Source organism: Hakea prostrata, chromosome 10, assembly GCF_041222555.1.
Source record: "Hakea prostrata isolate BN-2017 chromosome 10, UWA_Hpros_2, whole genome shotgun sequence".
NCBI lineage: Eukaryota > Viridiplantae > Streptophyta > Magnoliopsida > Proteales > Proteaceae > Hakea > Hakea prostrata.
In genome coordinates, this window is record NC_142609.1 from 34,758,762 (window position 1) to 34,772,306 (window position 13,545).

Genomic DNA, 13,545 nt, shown 5'->3' on the forward strand with positions numbered 1-13,545 from the left:
ACATTGTCTGTGGATAACCCTCTTAGTGTATTTTGGTTCACTACCTAAGTAACGTCGATCCTTGATCAATGACGACTTTCTCCTTACATGGAGATTGGGGCATTTCAATTGTTGATAGAGTTTGGGGTCTCAATGTGAATATGTTTGATGGTCAAGGATTACACACACACACAGGGGGTCAAAGTCTGAGGTTTCGTGATATGTGTACTTATCTCGTATTTAACCTATTTCATACCCTCTTTGAATTATGGTTAAACCTAACTGAGATGGACATTTTGAGTTAAGATGAGGGTTTGTCTGATCCTGATATTTGCTCGAGGACTAGCAAACTCATAAGTTGGGGAGTAATTTGATAAGTTCATTTTATGCATACTACTTTGAATAATTAATTGTATACATTTTCATGTGTTCACGATCGTTTTGTTTCATTTTACCTAATATCGCATGCAAATGAGCATCAAATGCACTGTCTAGTTTTGATCAAGTCCTTCGTCAAATAATCATTCAGCATCCAATCAAACTGATTTTTTTAACAAAAGGTTCATGACTTCTTGATCTTCAAATCCAACGGTGGGATCACGCTTTTGAGCTCTCAAAGTCTGTGATTTATATGTCACCTAGACAAGTAAATTTCTTGGTTTAGTTAAATTAGGAACTCAAAGTTTGTCCCAAACTATGTTAGATTGAATCAAAGAATCACATCCCATATGTTGGAAATGCCATGTCAGCATTGCACATCAGCCTCCATTAGTTTTGATGACAACAAACATGAAGTACTAATGTCTATAAACAGGAAGTATTAATGTCTATATTGAGTTATGTTTGTCTAGTTTAATATGAAAGCAAGTGGACTTAATTAAACTCACCGGATCCAACTCACCAGATGTTGCAGCCCAAGTCAAGACCAAGTCAAGTTGGACAAGGAGTCTAAATCAAGATGAGCATGAAGTTTTTAGTACAAGAAGATTCAATAATATCAAGTCAAGCACAAGTAAGAAGACTTAGAAAATTTAGGACTTAGGATACCTTCATGCACCCTCATATGTAATTGCACTCAATTGCATCAAAACCACATATTTCATATCATTAAATTGACTTGGACATGTTAGGAAAGTGTACAAGGACATAGGGTTGGCTAGGAATCCATAAAAATCCCCTAGAAACCCTTCATGTGTAATCATTGGACTCCTTGTTGTAGACAGGCGTGCTGCACCAGACGGATGTCCGGAGTTTCCGTTTAGACTAGACAGCAATCCGTCTGGTCCGAGTAGCCTAGATGAAAATTCCGTCTAGTTAAAATATGCGTAACGGCTATATTTTGATTTCTTCCATCTGGGTTAGACAGCGATCCATCTAGACTGAAATTTCATAGAAATTTCTATCCATTGGGAGGTTGAGCCAAGCAATTCAATGCCATCTTTATAAACCCAGCCAAACCCATTTGAGAGCTCCTACCTTGCCTATTATTTCTCCCTAATCATTCTCAAGCTCTCAAAATTGTTAAAGATTGTGCTATCATTGCCTTCTATCCTCACTCAACCTTAAAGAATATACCAAGCTGTCTAAGCAAGCTAATTGGAGCCAAGCTTGAGGTGATTGAAGGCTTTTGGTGTTTCGTTGGTGGTGCATCTATTTTCATTTGAGTATTCATTCTCATTGCATCACACTCACACAAGGGGTAAAGTGTCACACCCCTTGTTAGGTAATATCATTTCATCTCTTGTATTGTGTTTGTTCAATTCTAGTATAGGTTGATTAGAATTGATTAGGGGTGCTCTTGCCCAAGGATAAACAAAGATTTCTAAAGAGTGTTCTTGCTCTATCTAGAACAAAGATTTTAAATGGTGCTCTTACCCTAATTGAACATAAATTGTAAGGGTTTGATTCTACCCATTGTATTGAAAGAGAATCACTAGTGAAATACTCTTTTGAGGCTAAGAGAAGAGTGGACATAGACTTGTAAAGTCGAACCACTATAAAATATGTGTATTATGGTTGATTGCAATCGCTCACTTTAAGTTTAATTTCACAATTAATTTTTAATTTGCAATTAAGCTGAAAAATTAAACAAATCCATTAGTTGCAACCTATTCACCCCCCCCTAGGTTGCATTAACAATAGGCATCAGAGTAAGAGCTCAAATTGAATTTGAAATCAATCTCTAAAAGAGTAAGAGACTATGGCATCATCATCCTACCAACTTCCCTCATGACCCAAAGGATTTAACACCTCTAGCCGGCCATACTATGATGGAGAAGGGTTTGCATATTGGAAAACTATGTTTGAAGACTCTGTGTGTGCCTTTGATATTGATGTTTGGATTATCATTACTTGTGGACCAAATGAAATTACAAAGATAGATAAAGACGGTCATAAGATACCCAAACCCAAGATTGAATGCATGGGACGCAACCGATAAGGCCACAGCCCAACCAAACCACAAAGCCAAAATGTTTTTACAAGTGCTCTAAGTAAGAGGTCTATAATATATGTAGTACTTGCAAAATGCAAAAGAAATTTATGATTAGTTGGTTGTTACATTTGAAATAACCAACCAAATCAAAAATATGAATTTGGATGTCTACATGCTTTAATATGAAAATTTTAAAATGTTAAATGATGAAAATATCACTTCTTTATTCACTAATATTGTTAATAAGCTGTATAGCCTTGGTAAGGACTTTGCAAATGAGGATGAAAGAAGAATTATAAGAGCTCTTCCACCCTCATAAAGACCTAAGAAGACCGCCATACAAGAAGTAGGAAACTTGGAGAATATCACACTCAATGAGCTTAGGGGATCTCTACTTGCACATGAGGTGGAACTTGAGGAGGACAAGAAATATGAAAAAATTTATTGAAAAGAACACAAGAATAAGTCAATTGCTCTTAAGAGTTCTACCAAGATGGATGATGAGAGAGAAAAAGAAGAAAGCGACTCCTATGGTGATATAGTACTCATCACAAGAAAGTTCAAGAAATTCCTCAAACATATAAAAGGACAGTACCCTAACAAGAGACAAAGATCTAAGGAATCAAAAGGTAAAAATCCTATAAAAGAAAGAACCTTGTCTACTAACAATCAAGATGTTATTTGTTTTGAATGTAGGAAACCAGGTCTCTTCAAATCCAAGTGCCCAAACCAAGGCAAGAAGAAAGCTTACAAAGCCAAAGTCTCCTACAACACAAGATGACGATGAGGAAGAGAATGAGGAATCCGATGAAGAGAAGATCAACTTAGCCTTGATGGCTAAATTAGATGCAGATCAATAACCTTGAGATAAACTCTACATATGATAGTTTTGATTCCATTGATGATGAAAATGAAATAGATAAAATTGATGAGGAAGATCTTATTAGTGGCTTTCAAACCTTATATCATGTAAGTAAGAAGCTTGAAAAGAAGTGTTTTCACTTAACAATACCATAAATGATTTACATGAATACATTAAGAAGATAAGAAAAGAAAATTTTGATCGCAATAATTCCTTTGTCACATTCACCAATGAGCAAAAGAACCTAGACAACCTACTAAGAACCCCCCCCCCCCCCCCACAAAGAGTTCTCAAGATAAAGAAGGATTTGGTTTCAATGGTGAAACTACTACCCCTAGAAAAGGCAAGGAAGTTAGATTTGAAAATGAGTCATCTAGCAAGAATCTTTCACCAAAACCCACAAACACTCAAGAACATACTCAAAGTGGGAACAAGATTTACCCTCAAGCTAATAAAGGGAAAAATGGAAAAGAGAATAACCATTATCAAAAGAAATGGCAAAATGAGAATCAAAACAATGATCTAAGCAATAACCAAGGAGCAAGAAAACCAAATCATTAAGCAAGGCTATCAAAGTAGTAATGGAGGATACCAAAACCATTATGACAGTAGGTGGCAAAGACCCTAAAATTACTACAATGCCAAAAACCAACCCACTCACCAATTTTTGCCAAATCAAGACTAAATGATGTTCAATTATAGTTGACCATATCCCTATTATGCTTGCTTTTGAGTATATGCCTCAACCATCTTTTAGGCCACAAATCCTGAGTCAACAAAGACCTAGAAGAAGTCAAAACTTCTATCAAAACAAGAACCAAGGGAATAACTGAAAAAACAAAAACTCCCAATGGCAAAAGTACCAAAAACCCCAAGTTCAAGAACCTTTTGGTATTTGTGACCCAAGAATCCAAAGACCCAAGGGATATCAACCCATGTGGTTTAATACGGAACCTATAAAATCTAACCAAAGTGGACCCATGTAGACATGGGGACTAATGCATATCTTTTCTTTTATTATGTAGGTTTGCTTGATGAATATCTAAAGAAGTGAATGGTACATTGATACTGGTTGTTCTAAGCAAATGACGTCTAATCCAAAGCTCTTCATAAAGCTTATCATATGAAGGAGGATACGTCATATATGGAGATAATAGCAAAGAAAGATTGTAGGCATTAGTCAAGTCAATTGGAGGTACCTTTATCCCAAATGTGTATTTAGTTGATAAATTATCCTATAACTTGCTTAGTGTAAGTGAATTGTGAAGCATAGGATATCAAGTGACATTTGATGTTTCATGTTGTTTTGTGAAAGATATAAATGAAAATTTAAAACAAACCAAAGTATCCCATAAGTCCAAAAATATTGTATGGGGGGAAGGGGAAGGGGGGGGGGGGGGGGGGGGGGGGGGGGGGGGGGGGGGGGGGGGGGGGGGGGGGGGGGGGGGGGGGGGGGGGGGGTTAAATTTGATAAACTTCTCTTAATTTAAATTTTTGGTTGATCAATTTAATTTGCAATTGTCCAATATTTGGGAATTAGTTGCTTGGATTTTGAACCCCACAGCTGCATTTCCTATTCTCAATATGGGTAAAGAGCCTAAGGAATTGACATAGATTGTACTTCAATTTCTTTCCCCAACTTCCAGTGGTCAAACTACCTAAACAAATAGTCCATCTAATGCCTTTCTGATTTGGATTGATGATTAATCCACTTCCCCCAATTGGGGCTTTCTTTACTAGGCAGTCAAAACTCAAGTTTCTTCATTTTCCAATTTAAAGACTGAGTTGATGATTGAATCATAAATTTGTGTTTAACAGGTCAAAATGAGTTCTTGGCACAAAAATCCATCTATTAGAAGTGGAAGCTCGCATGCTTCTTCATCTAGGGCTCCTCCTCCTATTGTTGAGTCCTTTGATGATTCACCCCCAAGGAGAGATAAGTGGTTTAGGGATGACCAAGTTGAGCAACTACATCCCCGAACTATAAAGAGGCATATTGAGCAAGGGAAGACCATTGATCATGTTGTCCTTGCACAATTCCCTATTTAGTCTCTCTTTAGAGATATGGTTGGGGTCCTATCCTTAAAGCTAATGACCCTACCTACCTCCGGCTTGTTAGCCGTTTCTATGATAACCTTAGACACCAAGGGGAGGGAGAAGACCTAACCATTACCTCCTATGTCAAAGGGAAGGATATTTGTCACAATTCCAGTCCTACACACAATATTTGGGATCCTCACTGAGGGTGCCCTCAGATTTTGAACCTATACTTAAGCCCCACCCAAAGATCTAAATATGGATAAAATTTATAGTCGTCTTGTGAAACCGGGCAATTGCCACCAAAACCACAAAGACATTCAACAAACCATGTTTCAAGACCAAGCCAAAGCCATCAGCCACATCACCCAGCTGAATATTCTACCAAGGAAGGGACATAGATCTGGCCTTACGCATCTCCGGGTCTATATAACCTAATGTGTCATTTTTCATCAACCTTTGTGTCTTGCATATATCCTCCTCTCCTACAAGGTTTAGATTTCTTCCATTGGCAACATGATCTTACCCTATGGTAGCCTCCTTACCCAAATCTTTAGGTAGTTTGGAGTCAACTTCAGAAATGAAGTGTCTCTTCCTCCACCCCCTTCTCTTCATAAAATTGGGGCCCCTCCTTCTCGTCGTTGAGTAGCTACAGCAGCATGTTGTCAAGCAGTTGCAGCACCACAGGATATGGAAGCTTAAGGAGCACATGCAAGGCAGCAGCAATCGGTCATTCCTCCAGCGGCCGCACCACAACCAGCCTTGTTTGAGGACTTCGATAACCACATCTCCAATCTTCAACAGCACTTTAATCATCATTTTGATGCACTGGACACTCGCATAGGATCACTTGAGGACCTCATGCATCATATGATAAGTTACCTCAACATCCTTCCTATGCCACAACCTACTCTTGTGTTTGTCATCATCAAAAAGGGGGAGATTGTTGGGAAATGCCATGTTAGAATTGCCACATCAACTTCCATTAGTTTTGATGATAACAAGCATGAAGTACTAATTTCTATAGCTCTATTGGTCCAGTTTAATATGAAAGCAAGTGGACATAATTCAACTCACCGGATGCTCAAGCATAAGTCAAGACCAAGCCAAGTTGGACAAGTAGTCTAAATCAAGATGAGCATGAAGATTAAAGCACAATAAGATTCAAGAATATTAAGTCAAGCTCAAGTAAGAAGACTTAAAAAATTTAGGACTTAAGAAAGCTTCACACACACTCATATGTAATTGCACTCAATTGCATCATAACCACATATATCATGTCATTAGATTGACCTAGGACATGTTAGGAAAGTGTATGAGGACATAGATTTGGCTAGGAAACCCTAAAAATCCACCCTAAAAGCCCTTCATGTGCAACCATTGGACACCTTGCTATAGACAGACAACTGTTTAATCTCAATGCACCAGACTGAATTTTTGACTGGACCAGACAATGATCCATCTGGTCAAAGTAGCCTAGATGGCGATCCGTTGGTCATAGTAGCCTAGACGCAAATTGTCTGAAATTCTGTCTATTTAAATATGCCTAATGGCTATATTTTAACAGCTACTTTTTGAGAAGAAGCTCCATCTGAATCAAACGACAATCCGTCTAGACTGAAATTCATAGAAATTTCAATCCGTTGGGAGGTTGGGCCAAGCAATTCAATGTCATCTTTATAAGCCCAGCCAACCCCATTTGAGAGCTCCTACCTTGCTTGTTATTGCTCCCGAATCATTCTTAAGCTCCCAAATTTATCAAAGATTACTTCCTATGTCATTGCCTTCCATCTTCACTCAACCTTGAAAAATATACCTAAGTGTCTAAACAAACTAATTGGAGCCAAGCTTGAGGTGATTGAAAGCTTTTGGTGTCTTGTTGGTGGTGCATCCATTTTCATTTGAGCATTCATTCTTATTGCATCAGACTCACACAAGGGGTAAAGTGTCATTCCCCTTGTTAGGTAATATCCTTTCATCTCTTGTATTTTGTTTGTTTAATTCTAGTGCAGGTTGATTAGAATTGGTTATGGGTGCTCTTGCCCTAGGATAAACAAATATTGTAAATTGTGCTCTTGCCCTATCTAGAACAAAGATTGTAAAGGGTGTTCTTAACCTAATTGAATATAGATTATAAGGGTTTAATCTCTACCCATTGTATTAAAAGAGAATCACTAGTGGAATACTCTCTTGAGGCCAAGAGAGAAATGGATGTAGACTTTTAAAGTCGGACCACTATAAAATCCGTGTGTTGAGGTTTATTGCAATTGCTCACTTTTAGTTTAATTTCACAACTAATTTTCAATTTGCACTTAAACTGAAAAATTAGACAAATCCACTAGTTTCAACCTTTTCACCTCCCCCCCCCCCTAGTTGCATTAACACCATGTAATTTAAGAAATCACTCTATAAAAGGGGAGTGAAATCGGGCCATAAGAGATGAATTTCACATAAGAGGACCTACTAAAGACGTTTTGAGGCAAGAGGAGTATCAAACAAGTATTAGAGGAGTATCAGAGGACTTGTTACCTGAGTCTAGAGTCTTTCTTCCTCTAGAGTGATGTTTCTCTTTACTTCTTCTTCTCGTGATGTTCTAAACTTCTAATACTAGAATGTAAATGGATCCTTACATGAATTAATTTATTGAAGTTTGTACTTGCCCTTTCTTTTAGTATAAATGTTTCTACTATTGCATAATGATATAAGTCTCCATTATTTCTAAGATAAGGAAAGAAGAAGTAACTATCATGTTTTCCAGTGGGGTTTAGGTATCATAGGCCCCCACGTGGCCTTAGTAAATGGGGGCGTGCATAACCCTAAAATATTAGTCTTTGATCCTTTTCTTTTCTTTTATATATATAATAAAAATAAAAAGAAAGAAAAATAAATCACGAAGTGCCACTAGTAATTTGTTATATAGTTAGGGGTGTCAGAGGATCGGCTTCAAAGCGAATAGTGGTAATACTATATCCGCATCCTATTAAATTCTGATTGATTCAGATAATATCCTATCGGTTTTCGAACTAATTTAGTTGAATTCGAATGAGAATCGCATAATTATTTTCTTAAGTAGATTCTTCTAAATGGGCATAAATATAGATTGAATACAAGTTTTCGACTACCTGTTCACATCTTACCATTTTGTTTGTCAAGCTAGAATTGAAATTTAAGAATTAAGCAACTTTGGTAGTTATTTTTAGTTGAAAATCTAGAAAAATAGTCACATATCTGAAGTAAAAAATTAGAAAAATAAGATAAATAAATCCAAATAAGTAACTTAATCGGATAAAATCGGTAAGAAATGAGTATACCATATCAACATCCTATTAGTAATTGGATGAATTCGGATATTGCTAAAAGGATGCGGATGCAAATTCGGAGCGGATTTTGGTTATCCATTTACACCCATATATATAGTATATATATTATATAGAAAACTCCATTTGTGCCCCTTAGAAAAGATTTTCTTTAAAAAGTCTTATACATTGATTAGGCATATATTAAAATTACACTAATAAAAATATAAAATTCTAAACAGCAACATCAAATTTTGTTTATTTAGTCATTTAGCATTATAAAACCATTATATTAAACCAACATTTTTATATATTAGATGGATCAAATTTGGACAATAGGTTAGATTCAAATTTCACAATAGATTTGATTATACATTTTATGGATTATCTATATGATTTAAATTTATCATGGACGTTTACCAAAAAAAATAAAAAAATTATCATGGACAATCTCATTAGGGATAGGGACAGAGCCAATCTAGTATAGGGATAGGGACAAGGCCAATAAGGATCAAAGATAGTGTCATAAGGGATAGACATATCCCAATCAAGAACAGTCACGCACGTCATGGCTCAAGGTCAAGGACAAGAATCCTAGGCCCTGAACCAGCGTAGGACAGGAATTGGCCTAGCAAAGAACATTCCATACTGGATTGAGATTAAAAAACTGGCCCAGCCCGTCCGTTTGCAGCCTTGCACGGACGGAAATGCTATTTGGTGGATTAACCGTGAAAAGTCAATTTGATTAGATCAATACCGCTAGCTTCATCACCAGTCCATCTTTGTTACCGTGGATTCTTTTACTCCTTTGGCTGGCGTCCCCGTCCGTGGCAAGGGATATACACGGGTCAAGAATGGAGCTAGCATTGTTGTTCTGTCTTGGTCAATTCGTCAAGCCACATCTGCTCTTGTTTCTTCAGCGCCTGCGATGCTGGTCAACTCCTCCTCTATGATTTATATTTTCAAACAGTTCGTCTGCACTTGGAAAACCAGAATCATGACCATCGACTTCATCGTTCATTACTGAGACTTGAACATCTACACTTTCTTGAACAGTAGAAAGGGTGACAGACTTTACCAATATTGACCACTTCCTCTCGTTTTCCCATAGATATTTTCAAATGTTGTTTCAGCCGAGAAGGAAGACTGGGTGAGAGTGAGATCAAATGGTTAATATCATCCTATTGCATTGATTAAATTATTCGTTGCATGGATTATGCTGAACCCCTTGCATTGGTTTTTTCAACGATAGTTACCTATCAAGAAAAAATTTAAAATAGGAAAGAAAGCAAACTGGAAGTTGGTGGTAAAAGGAGTTCTCAACTAATTTCTTTTTATAATTGAAGGGTTGATTTTCAAAGGCGCGTTCTCGGAGAAACAATAGATAATATTAATATTCTTCATGAATTTTTACTTTTCTAGTAGTTGATTATTTCTTCTCTTAACTCCTCTTCCCACAAGCTATATAAACCAATTTCAGTTCTGTCCCAGGAGGCCAAGACACAGCACCGTTTGCCTCCTTATCTTCCTTAGCTTCCTTACTTTCCTCTATTTTTCTACGATAAGCTAGCTCTCCTCTTTAACAGTAAACAGTACTTCACCTTCTTCTTCATTCACCATCTTCTTGTGAAAAAACATGGAATTCGAACAAGCCATGGTTGGAAAGACCTACTGGCACCCAAAGCCAGAGCTTCATGAACTTGACAAACATCCTATGATGAGCAGGAGTTTGTCCACCAGAAGTAGTATTTTGGAATCTGATGATGCCCGTATCCATCGATCGGAGTCCTTTGGTATGCATGACATGGAAGTCACCAAGAATGATTCTGCAGAAACCAAATTTGAGTGGTTACGGTCGCAGTTGATCGGACATGATGTTGAGTTCAACACTCCTTTTGGGAGACGCCTTCTCACCTATGCAGACCACACAGCCTCGGGTAGAAGTCTTCGCTTCATCGAAGATTTTATCGCCAATAGTGTTCTTCCTTTTTATGGTAAGTAAGCTGATTTGTTTGAATTACAGTTTTGATGATTCATAGTATTCATGAAGTAGCTTAAACTCATTCGGTTGCGCGCATGGCCACAGGTAACACACATACTAGTGACAGCTATGTGGGGTACAAGACCACCAAGATGGTCAAAGATGCCACTAGATACATCAAGAATTGCTTAGGTGCAGGACCAGATGATGCTCTCATATTCTGTGGCTCTGGCACCACTGCAGCCATCAAGCGCCCAAGAGGTGATGGGAATTGCGGTGCCTTCAACCATGAGAGATAAGGTATTATCAACCCTACAGACAGAGGAGAGATGGGTGGTCTTTGTCGGGCCATACGAGCACCACTCGAACCTCCTCTCGTGGCGTAATAGCCTAGCTGAGGTGATAGAGATCGGTTTGGATGATGACGGGTTGATAGACGTGCGAGCTCTAAGTCACCAACTTGAGTCTTACAGGGATTCCAAACGTCCTATGTTGGGTTCATTCTCAGCATGTAGTAATGTTACTGGAACATATACTGATACACATGCCATCGCCAAGCTTCTTCACCAGCATGGAGCTTTTGCTTGCTTTGATTACGCAGCAAGGTTAGTCAAGCTAGCTACATCCAGCTATTGTATTGTGTGCCTGAAAGCTATTCATGTGTTCACTAAACAATCAAGATTCTGTTCCAATAATTTTCTCTGATCTCCATATTATTAAAAATGATTTACTTGGATATGTGTAGTGGTCCTTATGCGGAGATTAACATGAGATCTGGGGAGATAGAAGGCTATGATGCTATATTCATGAGCCCACACAAGTTTGTTGGTGGACCTGGTACACCTGGCCTCCTATTGATGCACAAGGCCTTGTACAAGTTGAGTTCTTCTGCACCTTCAACTTGCGGAGGTGGAACTGTTGATTTTGTCAATGGCTTTAGTGAAGAGGTAAACCTCCTCATCACCACTCTAAGTGACTATTCCTATATTTATTATTTTATGATAAGTTAATTGCTTTATGAAGGGACTTATTTGCTAACCTATGTATTAATTAATCTGAATCAATCTGTAGCACACTTTGTATTACAATGATGTGGAAGAAAGGGAAGATGCTGGAACTCCACCAATCGTCCAGAAGATAAGAGCAGCTTTGGCTTTCTGGGTGAAGGACTTCATGGGATACAGTGTAATTGAAAACAAGGAGCATGTCTACATCAATGCAGCATTGCAAAGGCTCCTTCCAAACAAAAACATATTGGTGTTAGGGAATACCACTGCCCCAAGACAAGCTATACTTTCTTTTGTGGTTTACTCAACCACCAATTCTTCTTCTTACGATCATAAGGCAAAGATGGAAGAGGTAGCAAGGGTCTATACATGTGGGCAGAGTCAGGAAACAAGAGAGATAAACCTCTTCATGGGCCTTTTGTTGCAAAGCTCCTCAATGATCTCTTTGGAATCCAAGCTCGAGCTGGATGTGCTTGTGCTGGACCCTATGGTCACCATCTACTTGGTGTCGATGAGACTCATTCGCTAGCTTTTCGTGCCGCTATCCAAAAGGTGAATCCTTAGCCGCTAAGATCAATTAACCTTTCATGCAACCCCATCAAATAAATCTCCATCTTAAATTTATTGTGACTAATCTTACTTTGATTTTGCTTTGATAGGGTTACACTGGTGTAAAACCTGGGTGGACCCGACTCAGTTTTCCTTACTACATGTCAAAAGAAGAGTTCGAGTTCATTCTAGCTGCATTGGAGTTCATTGCGAAATACGGTCAACGATTCCTTCCACTCTATAGCTTCAATTGGAAGACTGGTAACTGGACCTTTCAGTCTAAAGCATTCATGGAGAACATACTAGGGGATGATTATGCACCAGTAGATGTTCCTCTAAGTGCAGTTAATCCTGGATTGAACATTAGAAACAATGGATTGAGGCATGGTGAGGATGATCAGCAAACCAGCAATGAAGAACTCATAAGCAAATATACCAACTACTTGGAGACTGCCAAATATGTGGCAAGTTTCCTCCCCAAGTTCCCTCCACATAGGAGGGTTCCAAAGGACATAGATCTCAGCCTTGCACATTTCAGGGTGTAGAGAGTAAGCTCTCTCTTTCCCATCCTTGAGCACCTCCAAAGCATAGCGTTATATAATGTGTTAAGAATCCTTAACACTATATCTACAGATTTAAGATGTATCTTGATTCAAATTCCATTAATGTTGTTTTTACTCAATTTGTATTGTAATTTTTTTTGCCATTTCAAATAACAATGACACAACACCTCTAGTAATGTGAAGTGTTATGTTTGTTAAATCACATTTCATATTGGCTAATTTTGCTTTACTTGAATTGTATAGATGTGTCCCATTTTTTGTGTCCTTTAAAAATTTTGTGGGCTGGTGGGCGGCCGGAGGAGATGGTGGGGGCAAGGAACAAATTGGCATCTATTGAACAAACACAAGTATGGGAGAAGGAGGGGAATGCTTGGTATATATTCAACAATCATAAATACAAAGCAACTTGTAAATGGGAGAAGAAATAATGAAACAAGGGGGTAGGAAAATGGGGGGAGATTTCTAGTCGAATTCTATTTCCAATTTTGAACATGGCATCCAGGACATGTTTCTTAAGCCAAAATGGTCCTAGGAGGAACACCTATGTGCTTCAGGCTGAAAACCTAAAGAGAGGAGTGATTTCACAAGAAGATTTTGAGAGCCAATTATTAAGGTACGCTCTGATTGGGAATTTGATTTTAGGAAGACATATAAGATTTAAACAAGCTCAAAGAGCTTGATATGAAAGGTTAAGCAAATTCCTAGTCCAAAAAGGGTTCATAATGGGTAAGGTAGACACCACATGGTTTGTAAAGTATAAAAATAATGGCATCATTATTGTGCAAGTATATGTGGATGATATTATCTTTGGTGCTACAAATGAATCTTTATGTCATT

At 38.0% G+C, this 13,545-nt stretch overlaps 1 pseudogene across 1 annotated transcript; it reads left to right on the top strand.

Annotated features, from left to right (window-relative positions):
• Positions 1 to 10,165: 10,165 nt before the first annotated feature.
• On the top strand, positions 10,166 to 12,905 carry LOC149002627 (uncharacterized; annotated as a pseudogene). The gene is made up of 5 exons (XR_016170331.1): positions 10,166 to 10,602; positions 10,695 to 11,194; positions 11,335 to 11,536; positions 11,661 to 12,148; positions 12,256 to 12,905. The product of XR_016170331.1 is annotated as an uncharacterized LOC149002627 (transcript).
• The last annotated feature ends 640 nt before the right edge of the window (positions 12,906 to 13,545 follow it).